This window comes from Lactuca sativa, chromosome 5, assembly GCF_002870075.4.
Source record: "Lactuca sativa cultivar Salinas chromosome 5, Lsat_Salinas_v11, whole genome shotgun sequence".
Lineage (NCBI taxonomy): Eukaryota > Viridiplantae > Streptophyta > Magnoliopsida > Asterales > Asteraceae > Lactuca > Lactuca sativa.
In genome coordinates, this window is record NC_056627.2 from 167,824,869 (window position 1) to 167,846,003 (window position 21,135).

General features: G+C 32.3%; 1 pseudogene; it reads left to right on the forward strand.

Moving 5' to 3' along the window:
• The window catches only part of LOC111919431 (uncharacterized), a 100,319-nt pseudogene extending 83,887 nt beyond the window's left edge, over positions 1–16,432 (forward strand).
• Positions 16,433–21,135: the final 4,703 nt, after the last annotated feature.

A 21,135-nucleotide genomic window follows, 5' to 3' on the forward strand; every position in this document is an offset into this window, starting at 1 on the left:
CTCGTTGAATGTTTTCCTAAAATAAAGAAATCAATAAAAGTACATTAATTAAAAAAAATAACTAAATTTATACACTAAAATAATAATATTATACCTTAAACTAACTAAAATAATAAAAACATATTTATCAAACGACTTATTAACTTTGTTTATTACTTACCCAAACTACTTCTGCTTGTGGTGTACACCAACCCCGACTTTCTTTAAATCGCATCTGTCTCCAACCGTCGATATTCTCCTTTTTCTCTCTATAATAAGCCAAAAACATATCATCCGGTGGAGTTTGTCTTGCACCTTCCACATCATCATATCCACCAACACTATCAAAATAATATTTTACGTCATGTTTGTGTTGTTTATAAGCTCTTTGGGAGTCGCTCTGTACAGTCACTCGAATGGCTTCCCACATATCTGTACCCCGATACATATCAAGATTAAAATATGTCTGCAATAAAAAAAACAAATTTAATTAGTAAAAAAACATTTAAAAAGTATAAAATTTTTCACATATAAAATGTATTTTGTACTTACTTCAATCTCAGGATACTTATTTTCATAGTAATGGAAAGGAACACGTCTCCAAGTCCTATAATGGAGTGGTACATGATTTATCACAAAGTTTGAGATAAACGTAGTCAACATTTTGCCATTTGTATTTATGAATTTATAAGTCCCCCCGACGCTATCAATTTCCACACGTAAAGGTTGACCATTGTGATTGAACTTTTTTCGCATATTTAAGCATCTTCCTTTTCCACGCCAACGCGTCGAGTTTGCTACGTTGACACATAGAACAAAAAATTTAGAAATTTAAAACTTTAAAAAAAATATACCCAATATATTTAAGAATTTCATGTAACTTACAAGATTGACAACCTACCGGTATCTTTCCTGCACGCTCATGTGGAGGTCGTTCCCCGCCGTCTCCTACATGCCCCCTCGCAACATGTGTAGTCATCTGTTTAACAAATATTAGAAAATATACTAAACATACTTTAAGCAATCAAAATGTATAACCATAACACACCATCAATCAGAATCATCACTAGAACAATATACATGTACAACATCATCATTAATAAATTCATGATCATCGCTTATAAAATCGTCATCATTATCTGAAGAGTACGTATCACCACCATCATTGTTTATAGTAGGAGCCACACTTGATTATCCATCAACGGAGTATGTATCATCATCATAATCACCTAAATCAACAGCCAAGGGAAAATCATTTGATCGAGTGTCATTAACCACATCTATCTCATTAACACCGATACTTGGATGATCCCAAAGTTTTCGATGATGAACATCTTCCACAACTCTCCAATTATTGTTTCGAGTAGGATCTTGGAGATAAAACACTTGTTTAGCTTGAGTGGCTAAGATGTATTGTTGATCGTCATACCATGTTTTACCGACATACCATTCATGACTGGTATCGATAATAACCATATTCTTTTTACTAATTAAACGTCCATTATCTAATGATGCATTGAACCATTTACCACGAAAGAGTACAACTGAATAACCATGTAAATATTGCAACTCTATGATGTCCTCTAATTGATCGTAGAATGGTGTACCGTCTACTCCTAATGTAAGAATGCCACTATTTTGAGTAGTACTTTGGAGATCACGGCTAAGTACAACAAATCGAACACCATTTACTATGCAGCCAGTGTAAGAAGTTGCATCTAACGGATTGAAGCCATAGTGGTGTATTGTAGGTAGTTAATATAACCGGCCAAATACTATATGTACTATTAAAGTTGCAGAATGGATTGAAGCCATCAGCAGCCAAACCTATACGAACATTTCTAGGTTCTTTAGCAAACTTTGGATATCTCTGATCAAAATCTTTCCATGACTTCCCATCAACCGGATGATACATCATACCATTTATTGAGCGTCCAGTATTATGCCAACTCATATCTTTAGCTGTGGATGTGGAGTTATACATTCGTCGAAGTCTTGGAGTCAAAGGAAAGTATCGCAACACTTTTTGTGGTACTTTCTTCCCCTTTGTCGTTGTGTCCACCCATCTACTCTCCTTACAAATCGGGCAATTCTGCATGGAACCGTTCTCCTTCCAAAACAAAGCACAATCATTTTTGCAAGCGTGGATCAATTGATATCGTAACCTATCTTTCTCAACTTCTTTTTAGCTTCATAGTGTGAATCTGGAATCTTGCTCTTCGGGAAAGCAGCTCTTAATAACTCCATAAGTTGATCAAACGAACTATTTGTGCATATATTGATCACTTTAATATGCAACAACTTTGCCAAAAAGTTTAAGGCAAACATATCTCTACATTCACGGTATAACTTGATATTGAGCTCCTCAAACAAATCATCAAATTCTGGGTCTATACCTCGCCCCTCCTCGTCTATATTTTCTTCATTTGTATTTTGTTCTGCCATAACATCATCAATTACATCAAACATCTCATTACTTGTGGGTGTGTTTGTTCTTGGAGTCGAATTATAGCTTAAATCCGAAGAACCGACATGTTTCTCCCCGTGATAAATCCACATAGTATATGTTTCTAGAAACCCAATGTCATGTAAGTGGGCATAAACCGTAGGCAAAACATGTCGATACGAATTCACACAAGTTTTACACGGTCAACGTACTTTGCCTTTAGAGCTGACATGTTTCTCAGCAATCTTCATAAAGTTTTTAAGACCTTCCAAGTATTTTGAACACATTCAGTTCTCTCTAATCCAACTCTTATCAATCGTCGTCGCTGTTTCACTATTAAAAATTATATTATATATAGTTATTGAAAGTTAGATTGTATTTGGGCTAGATAAATAAATATATACCCGAGAACGGATAGAGTATTCACAAGTATATGAAAAATATATACTAGAGAAGTAAAAATCAAACGGATTGGATAGAGTATTCATAATGATTATGAAGAAGAAACTTAAACTAAAAATCAACGATTCAACATGTTTTAATAAGAAAATCATATTAAATGGATTTTATAATTAATTTTATTTTATTTTAATATTAATATTAATTTGATTTTAAAACTAATTTAATTTGATTTTATAATTAATTGGATTTTGTTTTAAAATTAATATTAATTTGATTTTAAAACTAATTTAATTTGATTTTACAATTAATTTAATATTTTATTTTTAATGATTTTTTAAATTAATTCAACTTTACTCTATAATTAATTTAAAATTACTAAAAGTACGTTGCTATTAATAACCTAATTAAGCTAAAGTCATAAGGACCAACATTAAGTCACTAACAAAATTAAGCACTTTGAATCCATATTAAACACTTTACAATGCAAACAATAACATCTTAATACAAAAACTATAACTTATCAATTAACAAAAGTATCATATTTTTGTTAATTATAACATCATACTTTTGTTTATTTTCTATTATAGCATCCTACTTTTAATATTATATTACATAATATTTTGGTTTAAAAAATATATCGTTTAATTGGATTTTATAATTAATTTGATTTTATTTTAATATTAATATTAATTTGATTTTAAAACTAATTTAATTTGATTTTATAATTAATTTGATTTTGTTTTAAAATTAATATTAATTTGATTTTAAAGCTAGTTTAATTTGATTTTATAATTAATTTAATATTTTATTTTTATTGATTATTTTTAATTAATTCAAGTTTACTCTATAATAATTTAAAATTACTAAAAGTACGTTGCTATTAATAACCTAATTAAGCTAAAGTCGTAATGACCAACATTAAGTCACTAACAAAATTAAGCACTTGAAACCATATTAAGCACTTTACAATACAAACAAAAGCCTCTAAATACAAAAACTATAAATTATCAATTAACAAAAGTATCATATAATCATGCATATATACAATACATTCAATTCTAATTTTCATTTCATTTTAGACATACAATACAAATGTATACATCCAAATACAAAATCAAACATCATACAAAATCAAAATCAAACATACAATATCAATTTTCATCCAATTTCATACAATCATATCTAATAGCACCTTACATTTTAGACATCAAATTTCAATTTCATACAAATGTACACATGTAAATAAAAAATCAAACGTCATTCTTAATTTCATTTTCATGCCAATACACCACAATAACATAAACAAATTATGTCTAACTTCATTTTCATTTTCATGTCAAAACACATTTGCATACCTCAAAATGCATATATATAATCAATCAACCAAACAAAATATGAGCAAAATTATATATATATCATGGTGTATTGAAAGAAAAAAAAAATCATACATTTCATCATCTCCATTTCGTCACGTTACACAGGGAAAAAAACCCAAAAAATTACCTCAAAATCAGAGGTCAAGATAGCACGATAACCCGAATTTGTTTTCTCTGGCGGTGGTGCAGCTCGTTTCCGCGGTCGGCGGTGATGAGGGCTTTGATTGAGGGCTATAACAACCGGAAATAAACCCCAAAAATCGGAATAAAACTCAAGCTACAACAAATTAAGAACAAATCTAGGACCAAGAAACTTACCTTTATGTAACCGATGTAGCTGTGTGGCCGGAAGTCGCCCTGCATCGCTGGAGCTTGAGAGGAAAAACGAGGTGCAAGCGTGACTGGTGACTGCAAACTGAACATTGATACGGGTTTTGTTACAAGGAAACCCTATACCGACGACATGCCGTCTGTATAGGTAAAGGAAAACAACATCGTCCAACTTCTTACCTCATTAAAAAAAATACTTTTCACGCAGATCGGTCCCACTTTTTGCAGACGAAAAGTCGTCTCTATAGGGGGACGAAAATGACATCGTTTTACTTTTCTACGACACGAATTAAAAATAATTCAAAATAATTTTTTTACCACTCGACATGTCGTCGGTATAGGTGGACCAAAACGAAGACGTCTTTATTTTCTAGCAAAAGGGAATATAAATAAATTGAAAATATTTTTTAATACATTATAGAGACGACATGTCGTCTGAATAGATATTGGACATTCCACCAATTTTTTACCCCTTCCCGCGCAGTCAATACGGACGGCATGTCGTTCGTATAGCTTGTGTTTTGCATACGACACATGTCGTCGGTATAGCATGTCGTCTCCATAGGGCTTAATCCTTGTAGTAATATTGTATTCCGATGTAGCATGCTATTCACCTACGTGATTTATATGTTATGAAAACGTAGGATGATTCCCATCTATTAAAAAAAATATGAAGAATTGGTTAATATAACACAAAAACCATATACAGTGAACTTTGGAATAATCACATACCGTAAATCGCATTCATGTCTTCATCATCATCACTAGAATTCACACTCCACATTGTTACTACCATGATGAACTTCCTCACAACCTTCGTTACTAGGGTTTTCAATCTAAGAAGATTTGGGAGGAATAAAATAATTTTATAGGCATATGTTGTACTCTTGGATAGGGGTGTTCACAGTCCGATTTATTCGGTTTTTAGGTTAAACCGAAACCAAACCGTTAGTTACGGTTTTTGTCAAGAGAAAACCAAAATCAAACCATTCAAAAATTAAAACCGAACAAAACCAAACCGTTACTAACGCTTTGACTCCAGTTTGGTTTCACGGTTTGGGCTTTTTAAGCCCATTTTAGTCGAGTTCATTAGATTGTTAAAAAAACTACAATATGTTAAAACAAATAAAACTCTGCAAAATATCGTTAAAAATTGCAATATTGAAGCTGTCAAAACAGCAAAAATTCTGCCAAATATTGTTAAAAAACTGCAATATTGGAGTTGTCAAAACAACAAAAATTCTGTCAAATATTGTTAGAAAAAAAACTGTAATATTAAAGCTATAAAAACAGCAAAAAAAAACGGTCAAAACAGTAAATAAAAAGCAGCAAATATTGCTCCATTATATCAAATATTAGACTAATACACACAAAACAGTAAATAAAAACAGAAAGTATTCTTTCTATTATCAGCAAGCTCACTTCCAAAATGCTATCCACATCCAAAATATCATCCAATTCATAAGCCTTTGCTGTCCAAAAAAGTCAATATTAAAAATCACACCAAAAATTCAATATAAAACCATAAGAAGAAAAGTACCTGTCAGTCGATATTGTCGGTGCAAGCAGAGCTGTAGTCGAAAGCTCGGAATACATGGCACGAAGTATTAAAAAATGTAAAATAAGCATCTTATATGTATAAAGGACAGACCATACAAAAAAAATTAATTAAACCATGAACCATACGCTATAACAAAATGCAAATGTGGACTAATGTAAAATTCATGAAATGAATTGTAAAGAGAAAGACTTTCATAATTAAAGATGAGTTTACAACGTAACTTTTCACTCCATTTCAATAAATATTAAATAGGATGAACATTCACTTGTACAATTTCAAAACAGTAGTAAAGCCAAGTGTAACAGTTTCAATCACTCCTACATTCAAACCCTTACATTTTTAGCATACACAATTCATAAGCCAAAGTCTACTTTAGTTACCATACTCCTACATTCAAACCCTTACATTTTTAGCATGCACAATTCATAAGCCAAAGTCTACTTTAGTTACCATGACATTTTCTAATTCAAACACCAAATCTCACATATAACTTTGTGGTTGTCATATATATAAAAATTAATATATAATACAACAAAATACAATTACACACACACACACACATATATATATATATATATATATATATATATATATATATATATATATATATATATATATATATACCTTCCGGTTTTTAAACAGTTTGAAATCTTAAAAACCATAAGCCAAATCGTTAACTACAGTTTGAAAAGATCAAAACCGCAAGCCAAACCGTTAAGAAAAATATAAACCGCAAAACCGCGATCAGTATCACGGTTTCAAACCGAACCGCAATCACTCCTACTCTTGGAATAAGAAACGAGAGTTAATTTGGAGGACGATTAATGAAAATAATTATCATGATCGTATATATGACTAGTGACAATAACAAACTCAAAATAACGATTTTGCCCTCATGTGCGTTACATATGATTCGATTTAACAGGACAAGATGGCATTCGACATGGGGACTAATTACGTGACAAAAATAAACCGTAGGGTGGTACATATGCAAATTTAAAAAAAAAAAAAAATAGACTTGGTTAAAAAAGATACATAACAAATGGACCATTTTTGTAATTTTCTATAAAAAAAAATTTTATTAAACAAAATAATAATAACAAATAATATGAACCGATGATGCACTAGCTTTTTACTTTTTTGTAAAATATTTTTAGATAAATGAAAATATTCACATAAAATTATTATTGTATTATTAAAATATTCAATAACTTTTTTATGCAATACATTTTCATTTTGATGCAATTTCTTCCTTTTAGAAAATCATCGGAAATGACAAAGAAAGATATTGAGAGAGTAGAATCACTGAAACGTATCTCCGCCAACAGGCCCTTTCTGGCTTTCTCTCCTCGTTCTTCGTCCTCAAGCCATGATGGAAAAACCCTAGCTGTCTGGAAGCCACACTCTTCACCAAAACACTCACCGGCAAGACCATTTCCTTGGAGGTCCATAGTTCAGACACGATTGTCAATGCCAAGTCAACGATACATGACAAGGAAGGAATTACTCCCGTCAGCAGCTAGAAGATGGCGTACATAGAGTGGATTCTACCGCAACATCAACTTTTGACCATTGCTGAGAAGAACCTTGAGGGTACTAGAACTTTAGCGGATTAAAACATACAAAAAGAATCTACATTGCACCTGGGTTTGAGGTTGGGAGGAGACATGCGGATTTTTGTGAAAAGTTTGTTAGGGGATAAGTACACGCTGGTGGTGTAGAACTCGGAGACCATTGGGAATGTGATGGAAAGGATTCAGGAAATAATTGGGTTTCCACAGCGTCTGGTCTTTGGACAAAATCAACCTGAGGTGTATACAACTTTGGCAGATTGTAACGTCCAGAATGAATCTGTATTGCACCTGATTTCGAGAGAGTGAGGAGGTGGTATGAAGATTTTTGTTAAGACTTCAACAGGGAAGACCATCACGCTGTTGGTGTCCAGGGTAGAGGTCTGACCATTAGTAATATGAAACGAATGATTCATGAGAAAGAAGATTCCATGATACTACCAGCATTTGATGTTTTCTGAAAAGAACCTTGAAGATTGTACAAGTTTGAGGGATCATGGCATCCAAGATTCCAATCATGCTGACTATAGATAGCTTGGAGCCCATTGGCAATGTGAATGCAAGGATTCACGAAATTGAAGGAATTCCACTGATTCACCAGCGTTTGTTCATTGTTGGAAAGAATCTCGAGGATGATACATAAATTGTTACTTCTTTATCCACATTATACATGTTTAGCATCACCATACAACTCTTATCGTTATCAAGTTCAATAAAACATTGCTCTTTTGCATATTTGTCAACAACTACTATTGACAAAAAGATATCGCTTTGTGACGGATAGTGTTTTTTCACCTCTTCAACTAGATGATTTAAGTCATATGAAAATGTGTCTATGGAGAGACATTTTGTAGATCCAAAGGAATACATTTGCCTACATGAGTTCCTAGCTAACCGAAAGAAGCCTTCATATTTCAATTTAAACATGAATTCCGATATTATTTGTTTGATAACCACAATGAAAAAAAAACGGTTAATAAAATTGAAGGGAAACATAAAGTATAATTCCTTTGTTGATAAAAACTTACTCAATTATAGGCGTATGAGTACTTATGTCCCATCTTGGTGCGTCAACCTCATTATCCATCAAAGATGAGGATAATAAACTGTCTATTGAAAACCAAACATAATTGAATGCAGAACCAAAAATTAATCGAATGCAAAAAGTTAATCAAAACCAAAATTAATCAAAGGAAGAATAAGATTTACTTGTTGTGAAGAAATACGATGGTTGTAGCAATGATATTCGAAGAAATGAAGGCAGAAATTCTCACGACTTGAAGAAGAAGAAAACGTGATGAAAGTCTTAGATATTTCACGTTTTTGAGTTTAGAATTCATGTGTTTGAGGTTTTGTCATATTAATTAGGTTTAATGCTAATTAAATCTATTTAGTTTTATTTATTAACTAGACGAATGCCCACACGTTGCGCAGTGGGATAATTATGTAGTTTAATATGGTTATATAAGGTTTAATGTACTGTGAATGAGTCATACATAAAACTTGTATGCGATTAAATAACATGTATATTTTTGATTTACAGATTTTTTATCATAATAAACAATGAAATTTTTTTACTATTAGTTTAAAATTTTAAATGTAATTTTTATGTATACATTAGTATTTAATGTAATTAGTTGATGATTGATTAGATATGGATTCCCATTTTTGATCGTCTATTTATGTTGAACGTCATAAAAATACATATTTAACGACTTTTGCTAGTTTTACTATTGAATAGAAAATGGTGTCGTATTTTAAGTAAATATAAAAAATCTCATTCTCAATCTATTTTAAGATAGTGACATATTTTAAGTTAATATAAAAAATCATATTCTAGAACTAATGGAAAGAAAAAACGGAGCCAAAATTTTTAACTATAATAAAATTGATTCCAATTAAAAAGTGATCAATCGAAGATAATATCATTCAATAAACATCATAAGATATTGCGTTATATTCAAATTACAGACATCATTTTTGTAAGAGTCATTCAATATATATTTGACTTTAGTGTCTAATACAACAATGTAATAACCAAATGACTCTAAGATATTTTAAATGAAATATAATTATAATATATCATCTATGCAACTAAATTTCTGCACAACATGTGTGATTTGTCTACTATATGATATTCTTTTCTAATATATTATATTATAGTATAAACATTATATTTGGAAAACCACTTTGAGTTTTATTTTAGTTTATAACATTAAATTTGTGATGAACTATATTTGATACACATTTGTGTATTTATATCTATATTATATATTTAAAACAAATCTTATATAAATATCCAACCTAAATATTTATCTTCAAGTTTTCTTTCTTCGCCATGTAAACAAACTTTTGTTATAAAGCCAAAAATAGAATAAAAGACACTTAATTGTATGATCATGATATATTGTATTTTGATTGGGGCTTGTACAAAACATGCATGAGCATATATTATTAATTTATCTCTTGTTTTGAGTAATTCAAGTAAGATAGTTTCAAATCCAACGTATCAAACGAATTACCTATTTACTAAAGTCTAAAACCCAAAAAATCAAACATGTTCTAATACCATACAAATGCATGAGGTTTTAGCAAAATTATTATCTCATATGAATTACTATTGATTATGTGTGATTAATTATTAAGAATGTGAAAAGATTTAGGAGTTTTAAATGCATGAGGTTTTACCAAATTATTGTGGGGGGTTTCAAATGCATGACAATCAAGGGAAAATGCAAGCTTTATAAGTATTTAAGATAATTTGGAAAGGGTAATTTAGTACAATCACCTTTTATTTTGATTTTTAAATATATTTTTTTTGTATTAAATTGATTAATACCTCATTAAATTATAAGATTGGATATAAATATGATTTTAATAGGTTAAAAATGATATATAAGTACAAAAAGGCGTTTGACCTAGCGGTAATGAGAGATCCTCTCATTTGAGAGGTCATAAGTTCAGGTCTACAGTGCACCTTATTCGATCGGGACGATGTGATATGAAGATTTTTGTTAAAATTCTAGACGGGAAGACCATCACGCTGGCGGTGGAGAGCTCAGAGACTATTTATAGTGTGAAGGTAAAGATTATGGAGATAATACATGGGATGTCACAGGATCAGCAGCGCTTAATCTTTGATAGAAAGCGACTCGAGGATGACAAAACTTTGAGGGATTATAACATCCAAAACGAGTCTACATTACATGTGATTTTGAGGTTAGTAGGAGGTTTTAATTGGACATTGGTTAAGTCTTTCACAGGCAAAACCATGAAGCTAAGATGGGGATTGTTTGATAGCATTGATGATTTGAAGGCACAGATTAAGGAAAAAGAGGGGATTCCACGGCATCACCAGCGATTGTTCATTGCTGCAAAGAAGCTCGACGAGGATGGTAGAACTTTGGCTGATTATAACATCCAAGAAAATTCTACATTGGATCTGGTTTTGAGGTTGGAAGTATGTGATATGAAGATTTTTGTTCAGATTATGACATGGAAGACCATCAGGCTGGATGTGGAATTATCAGACACCATTAAAGATGTGAAGGCAAAGATAAAGGAAAAAGAGGGCATTCCAATTAATCAGCAGAGACTTACATATTTAGGGAGGAAGCTAGAAGATGAACGGACCCTGGCAGATCATCATATTGAGGCGGAGGATACACTGAAACTTCTCCTGTGTGTAATTGTAAGTGGTCGATCATGAAGACAATGTATCTTCATTGTGTACTGTCTTCTTGTTGATCCCAATTTCTGAACCCTATCTCTTCATAGATGTTTGACTAAGAATTTTGTGTGACTTGGCCTTCTGATTTCTGAACCATATCTTTTTTTGTTTTTTTTTTATTCTTTCCTTTATTATACATTGGAACACAAGGTAAACCATATACCATTTGACACACACCAACCATTTTCCCTAACACTACCTCTTTACAAGAAATTACACAACATCCTTTCCAACATAGTAAGTAGCCCAACTTCCATGAACTTATTTATTAAGGTAGATCTCCACCATTCGAAAAATCCTTACCTTCCAATTCGATAACTTTATTTAGAATTTTGTTGTATAACTTTTAATCAACCTTCTTGCTTGGTCATGCTACAATTAGGAAGACACATAGTGACATGAAAGGTTTGTGGGTTTGACGTTATGAACATTAGTCATATTATCCACCTCCCTAACTTTAACTCCACCTAAAATAGATTACTATGATACAAGATAAAACATGTAAGAAGTTGAACAATATTTGTAGAATGTTCGAGGGACCAATATTCCCCCAAACAATTCAGATCATCGACAAAGAATAAGTCTAAGATTTCAAAAACCTTCCAACCCCACTATCACACCCATGACAATCCTTTTATTTCATGCTTCTGTGATAGCACATGTAGCCCTTCCATTGGAGTTACATTTACAAGAATTGAACCATAAGAAAGTGTTGACATCCATCCCCATTGGTGATTCATTCACAAGAAAGGAAGTATAAGAAGAGTGTTAACAAGTTCTTCGTCTAGGCTTTTTATATTAAGAGAAGTCTAGGACTATTTAATTTTTTATGATTCTGTTGGTCTTATAGATCTTATGACATCCAATCTTTCTTCAAGTTATGTCGTTTGTTCCAGCAACTGAACAACGGATCGTCGTCCGAGGCTTAAGAAAATGGTGTGCCGAACATATGAAAAATAATCAACCAAGAACATAAGAAAAGAGAATGTAGTTGTTAAATAATTGGATGAATACGGTGGAGTGACAATATATATGAGTTTGAGAAAATTATTTATATCAGCTTGGCTTGTCGAGATCAGAAAAAAGAAAAAAATAAATGAGAAATATGTGAACCAAAGACAAGGTTTCTTCATTTATTTAAATAACACTATATGACTTGCTCCGGGAGACAAGCAAAGGAGACTACATATTTGACTCAAACAAAGGGTATCCATAATCCATTGAACTCTATGAAGTTAAATGGATTGCCACATCACCGCCACATTAATATTTCAGTTTTTGTTCAACTATACTTTTTAAAATCCACACTCCATTAAACTCTACAGAGTTTAATGGATTCCTATATTTGGTTTGAAATTTAATTGAAAAAGAAAACATCAAATCCATTGAACCATTCAATGATTATACAACTCTCTCATTCAACTCTTCTCCATTCTCCATGTCATCATTCACACTCCATTAACCATCTATTCAATCATAGTCATCATCTATTCAACTTTTATTAAACCCCAATTGTGGATACTCCAAGACTATGTAAAATTTCCACCTATTTTAATTTAGGAATACTCGGTTAATATTCCACATTTCCCCTTTTAAATGGATCCGGATCCAGCTTAATCACTTGAAGCTTTTGCACATGTTGGTAAAGTTTTCTCCCGCCAACTTCTTAGTAAGTATGTCTACGTATGTGTGCCTTTTGCTCTTTCGAGGATATAAACTCAACAATGATTTGTCCATTCTCCACACATTCCCGAATGAAATAAAACTTAGTATTATTGTGTTTGTGTAGCTAGTGGAATAAAAAAATGTTCATCAATTGGATTGCCAGTTTTTTATCAACAAAAAGTTTTATTGGCTCTCCTTTAAACTCGGTCATTTCGCCAAATAAATTTTTTGGCAAGCCGCCACTGTAGCATCCATAAATTCCACTTCGTAAGTTGACTATGCTACAAACTTTTGTTTTTACGATTCCCACATGAAATGTTTCACCAAGATTGAAAACCATGCCACTTGTGCTTTTATGGTCGACAACATCCTCACAAGATCAATATTCGGAAAACCACATTAATATGTAGTTTCATTTCATTCAGGAATGTGTGGAGAATTGACAAATCAATTAGAGCATGTATCAATAAGATCATCTTGATAGAAATGAAGCAAGTTCTTTGATACCCGAATGAAATTCGATAAAGCAAGTTCTTTAATACCCGAATGAGTGTCGGCTTGATCATACGAACAACTTTGGAGCCCAATATTCTTCATGTTTAATTTTGTCCAAGAAAATATTCCATGCCTTCAGACGTAACACATAATGAGCTTTAAAAAGCTTGAAAACTTCAATGACGTAACACACAAAGCGCTTTAGAAAGCTTGTAAACTTTATGTTAGATTACTTTGAAAACAAAGCCTTCGGGACGAGATATTATCTCACCATTTAGAAAGGTGATCCTTATGTCTAAATTGTGTATCTTTTAACTCCGTTAACCCGCTAAAGTAATATTGATACAACTCCTTGAGTGGGTTAAGCTCTAGAGAAGAGAATAGTTGCAGAGACAAGAGACAAGATTGGGGCAATTTTCTGATATCTCATTCCAATGCAAGTTACAACTTAAACAGCAAACAGAACAAACATAATGCATAAAGTAGCAAACAAAAAGGAAAACATGTAAACGTGCAGTTGACTACTAGAGTGGTGTCCCACTTATTTCTCCTAAAATGATGCATGTATGAGAATTCTTCTTCAACAATAATAGACCCATTAGTGACCAGGTCTTCAATCCTTATATCTGGCGGGTCTTCTTTTAATTCTGTTGGGTCGGGTTACGGGTTGTGGCACTTGTTTTTCCATATCCATATCAAATATCTTGTTTTTACACAAAACCCCTTGCAATGAAACAAGCCTTATACTCGACAATTATTCTATCATCTTTTTTAACATTGAATACCCATTTTAATCTGATGGGTTTGTGATCGGAAGGTAAATCAATGAGCTTTGTGACAAGAAGGTAAACCAATGAGCTTCCAAGTGTGATTCCATTGAAAAAATATACATAAAAATTGGTACCATTGACATACACTACAAGGATCGTACACTATGCAGACGACAATTTTGAGCTCTGTCCAGACGACTTGTCGTCGCTAAAACCTATACCGACGATATGTGGTCTATAAAAAGTCGTCAGTATAGCTCCGTCGGTAAAAGTCGAAAATATCGTCGGTACAAGTGTCGCCAGTATAGCATGGTCAGTCCAGACGACAGGTCGTCTACAAAGGGTCGTCAGGATTGATTTTCGAGGAAATTAGAAAAAGTTTTTTTCGGACTCTACAGAGACGACTTGTCGTCGGTAAAAATGTGAGGCTATAGAGATAACTTTTCGTTTGGATAAGTGAGAGCTATAGAGACGACTTGTCGTTTGGATAAGTGAAAACCGTTTTTACAGTTGGAAAGCTATACCGACGACATGTCGTCGCTATAGTCTTTTTTTTTTTTATATCTTCCACTGGTTTTGTTATATATACCATTTAAAACAAATCCAAAATGGAGTTTCAAATGCATGAGGTTTTACCAAATTATTGTGGGGGGTTTCAAATGCATGACAATCAAGGGAAAATGCAAGCTTTATAAGTATTTAAGATAATTTGGAAAGGGTAATTTAGTACAATCACCTTTTATTTTGATTTTTAAATATATTTTTTTTGTATTAAATTGATTAATACCTCATTAAATTATAAGATTGGATATAAATATGATTTTAATAGGTTAAAAATGATATATAAGTACAAAAAGGCGTTTGACCTAGCGGTAATGAGAGATCCTCTCATTTGAGAGGTCATAAGTTCAGGTCTCACTTGAGACATAGGTGATAGTTAGGACTATATTATTTTTGTCACTTCAGAAAAAAAAATGATACATACATAATTATGAACTTCGGAAGGATTGAACATCATTTTTATTTTTTTCATGAAAAAACCTTGTATTTTTTTATTTTATTCAATATGGCATTTTTTTTTGGTGAAATATTAGAGTTTTTTTTAGAAAAATCTAAAAAAGTCGAGGATGTATTTCGAAACATTAAGAAGGTTAAGGGTTTTTTTGAAAAAAAATGAAAAAATTATATACATAAAGTATGTTTCATGAATAATAATAATAATAACAAAAACAAAAAACAAAATATAAAGATTCTTTTTTAGATTAACTATTTTTTTTTTATGGAAATTTGAAAGCGACAAAAGAGGATACGGAGCGAATAGAATCCGAGAGTCAAATGTTGGGTCACTAGAAACCCTCTCTCCTCATCTTCATTCTTCGCGGCGGTATGCAGATATTCGTGAAAACCCTCACGGGCAAGACCATTACGTTGGAGGTGGAGAGTTCGGCTTCCATCTACGACATCAAAGACAAGATTCAGGAAAAGGAAGGCATCCCTCGCGATCAGCAGACGCTTATCTTTGACGGAAAACATCTAGAATATGGTTGGACTCTTGCTCATTATAAAGTTCAGAAGGAATCTACGCTGCATCTCGGGATGACGATATTTGTCAGAACGCCAATGGGCAAGACCATCGCTTTAAAAGTTAAAAACTCCGATACCATTGGTGAAGTGAAGGCCAAGATTCAGGATATAGAGGGGATTCCACTGCATCAACAATGGTTGATCATTGCTGGGGAGAACCTTGAAGGTCCTAGAACTTTGGCTGATTATAACCTCCAAAAAGAATCTATATTCCAAAAAGAATCTATATTGCACCTGAGCCAACAGGGAAGATGATCACACTGGTTGTAAAGAGCTCGGATACCATTCATGGTGTGAAAGAAAAGATTGGAGACGTAGACGGGACTCCATTGTGTCAATATCGCTTGGTAGTAGTAGCTGGAAAGAACTTCGAGGATGGTAGAACTTTGAGAGATTATAACATCAAAAATGAATCTACAGTGTACCTTGTTCGATCGGGACGATGTGATATGAAGATTTTTGTTAAATTTCGGAGGAAACACTGAAGCTTCTCCTGTGTGTAACTTCATTGTGTACTGTCTTCTTGTTGATCCCAACTTCTGAACTATATCTCTTCATTTGGTTGTAAAAGGGATTTAGAAGAAATGGGAAAAAAATCATGTTGCGTAGTTTTTTTTAATTAATTAATTTATTATTTATTTGAAAGAAGCGGAAAGAAGAGAAAGGAAGATTGATGGTAATCTTCCCTCTCAATTTTTTCTTCAAGATTAGAGGATATGGAGAGAGTAATCATCCACAAAAATAAGTATTTTCCATTTACCAATTTACCCTCAACTTATTTAAAAAAGCTAGTACATTGGTTTATCGTTATTGTGGTTTACACCTTCTCTTCATCACCATTGCTCACCAACAAACTCCGTTTTTTCTTTTTGTTGCATTTTCATATTATTACTTCTTGCTTATGGTAGGTTCTTTATTTCTTTAAACGAGTATCATCAACTGATAATTGGTTGTTTTGGTCATATACATATAAAGAATCTTATAATATTGATGGCAATTTAAACATAAGAGAATTGTATTATAATAGTTGTTCGATAAACTTCACAGATTGGTCCGTAAACATTGAGTATGTTGGTTGGCAAAAGGTTTTTAGCAAACGGGTCTTGGCAAAAGGAAGCAATGATAATGTGTTTACCCATGAAGGGTATAATTGTAAATTTGTAAATTTCATTTCTCATCCTTTGCAAGTTTCAACTAAGCAACAAACAAAATAATTTTTTTTTTTCAATTCACCAAAATACAATATATCTTTGCATTTTCTTTCCTTTATTTTTTCTCCTTATTTTATTTTCTTTCTTGTCTTTCCTTTATATTAAACACTGGAACACAAGCTTAAACCTTAGTCCATTTAACACACACCAACCTATTTACCTAAGACCACCACTTTAGAAGAAATTACACAACATACTTTCCAACATAGTAAGTAGCCAAACTTCCATGAACTTATTTATTAAGGTAAATTTCCACCATTCGAAAAATCCTTGACCTTCCAATTCGATAACTTTATTCAGAATTTTTTTGTAACTTTTAATTAACCTTCTTGTTTGGTCATGCTACAATTAGGAAGACAGATAGTGACATGAAAGGTTTGTAGGTTTGCTATTAAGAACATTAGTCATGTTATCCGCCTCCCTAACTTTAACTCCACCTCAAACATATTACTCTGACACAAGATAAAACATGTAAGAAATTGAACAATATTTGTAGAATTTTCGAGAGACCAATCCCCCAAACAAATCACATCAATGAAAAAGAATACGTCTAAGATTTCAATACGTTCCAACCCCACTATCACACCCATGATAATCCTTTTATTTCGCGCTCTGTAATAGCACATGTAGCTCATCCATTGGAGTTAAATTTACAAGAATTGAAGCATAAGAAAAGTGTTGACATCCATCACCATTGGAGATTCATTCACTAGAAAGGAAGTATAAGAAGAGTGTTAACAACTTGTTCGTCTAGGCTTTTTATATCAAGAGAAGTCTAGGGTTTTTTAATTTTTTATGTTTCTGTTGTTCTTATAGATCTTATGACATCCTATCTTTCTTCAAGTTATGTCGATTGTTTCTTCCAACAAAAGGACAGTCGTCTAAAGCATAATAAAAAAAATGTACCGAACATACGAAAAATAATCATCCAAGAGCATAAGAAAAGAGAGCCTGGAGGATGTTGGTTAAACAATTGGATCGAGTGACGATATATATGAGTTCGAGAAAATTATTTATATCAGCTTGGCTTGTCGAGATCTGAAAAAAGAAAAGGATAGATGAGAAATATGTGAACCAAAGACAAGGTTTCTTCATTTATTTAAATAAAATTATATGACTTGCTCCAAGAGACAAGCAAAGGAGACTACAAATTTGACTCAAACTAAGACTATGTAAAATTTCCACCTATTTTAATTTAGGAATATGCGGTTAATATTCCACATTCCCCCTTTTAAATGGATCCGGATCCAGCTTAATCACTCGAATCTTCTGCAACGTCTTAGTAAGTATGTTTGCGTATGTCAGCCTTTTGCTCTTTGGAGGAAATAAATTCAACAATGATTTGTCCATTCTCCACACATTCCCGAATGAAATAAAACTTAGTATTAATGTGTTTGCGTATCCCGTGGAACAAAAAAATCTTCATCAATTGGATTGCCAGTTTTTTGTCAACAACAAGTTTTATTGGCTCTCCTTTATACTCGGTCATTTCGCCAAACAAATTGTTTGGCAAGCTGCGAATGTAGCCGCCATAAATTCCATTTCATAAGTGGACTATGCTACAATCTTTTGTTTTTGTGATTTCCACATGATAATGCTTCCCCCAAGATAGCAAATCATGCCACTTGTGCTTTTATGGTCGACGACATCCTCACAATATCAATATTCGGAAAACCACATTAATACATAGTTTCATTTCATTCGGGAATGTGTGGAGAATGGACAAATCAATTAGAGCATGTATCTATAAGATCATCTTCATAGAAATGAAGCAAGCTCTTTGATACTCGAATGAAATTCGATAAAGCGAGTTCTTTAATACCCGAGTGAGTGTCGGCTTGATCATACGAACAACTTTTGAACCCAACATTCTTCAAGCTTAATTTTGTCCAAGCAAATATTCCATGCCTTCATACGTAACACATAATGTGCTTTATAAAACTTGAAAACATTATTGACGTAACACATAAAACGCTTTAAAAAGCTTGTAAATTTTATGTCAGATTACTTTGAAAACAAAGCCTTCGGGTTGTGATATTATCTCACCATTTAGAAAGACGGTCCTTATGTCTAAATGGTGTATCTCTTAACTCTGTTAAACCGCTAAATTAATATCTTGTTTTTACACAGAACCCCTTGCAATGAAACGAGCCTTATACTTGACAATTATTCTGAATCATCTTTTTTAACCTTGAATATCCATTTTAAACTAATGGGTTTGTGACCGGAAGATAAATCAATAAGCTTTGTGACCAGAAGGTAAACCAATGAGCTTGCAAGTGTGATTCCGTTGAAAAAGTATATATATATATATATATATATATATATATATATATATATATATATATATATATATATATATATATATATATATATATATATATATATATAAGAATGTGTACCATTGACATATTGTCTTCCGATGTAGCATGCTATTCACCTATGTGATGATGTATATGTAATGAAAACATAGTATATATATATATATATATATATATAAGAATGTGTACCATTGACATATTGTCTTCCGATGTAGCATGCTATTCACCTATGTGATGATGTATATGTAATGAAAACATAGTATGATTCCCATCTATAAAAAATATGAAGAACCGGTTAATATAACACAAAAACCATATTTAGTGAACTTTGGAATAATCGCATACCGTAAATCGCAGAATTCACACTCCACATTGTTACTACCATGATGAACTTCCTCTCAACCTTTGCGACTAGGGTTTTCAATCTAAGAAGATTTGGGAGGAATAAAATGATTCTGTAGGCATATGTTGTACTATTGGAATAAGAAACGAGAGTTAATTTTGGGGACGATTGATGAAAATAATCCTCATGATCCTACATATGACTAGCGGCAATAACAAACCCAAAATAACGATTTTGCCCTCATGTGCGTCACATGATTTAACTTAACAGGGCAAAATGGCATTAGACACGGGGACTAATTACGTGACAAAAATAAACCATAGGGTGGTACATATGCAAATTAAAAAAAAATGTAGACTTTGCTAAATATTTTAAAAGTAATCTAACATAAAATATTTTTTGATAAAATAAAATACTCACATAAAATTATTATTGTATCATTAAAATATTCAGTAACTTTTTTATGCAATACATTTTCATTTTGATGCAGTTTTCACTTTTCTTCCTTTTTTAAAAAATCATCGAAAATGACAAAGAAAGATATTAAGAGAGCATAATCACTGAAACGTATCTCCACTAACAGGCCCTTCCTAGCTTTCTTTCCTCGTTCTTCGTTCTCAGGCCAGGACTGCAAAACCCTAGCCGTCTAGAATCCACACTCTTCACCCCAGCCTCAATCTTTGCGACAATATGTAGATCTTCATCAATACCCTCACCGGCAATACCATTGCCTCGGAGGTCCATAGATGGGACACGATTGTCAATGTCAAGTCAACAATGCATGACAAAAGAGGGATTACTCCCGATCAGCAGAGGCTTATCTTGCCACCTATGTGTTAATAAATAGGCGCCTCGAATAAGCTTCTCCAATTAGAGGGTCTTTGGATAAATAAGTATTTAGCTTATAGTTTATTGCTTATTGCTTACTGTGGCGGGAATAAACAGTTTTTTTAAAAAGTATTTGGATTACCTTATTGTGGTGGGAATAAGCAATAAACAATAAACATTTTTAAGTGTTTGGCAAACAAAACAACTTATATTAGTAAAATGACCAAAAAGGGATTCCTCTTATATTTTAGCATACTTTTCTTATTCAAACAAAACATTTTTGTTTTTTAAACAATAATAATACTTGTTTTATTCACAATAACTAAAAAAACATTTACCATTTTATTTTTACACTTTTTTTTTACGTAAAAAATATTTTTTTAATTATATGAAACCACAAATTTCATTCCAAATCCATATTATCCAACATATTATCCAAAATATCCAACATATTATCCAAATATCCAAAATATTATCCATAAAATCGTTTCAAAACAAATCATACGCCGTTACGTGCACGAGT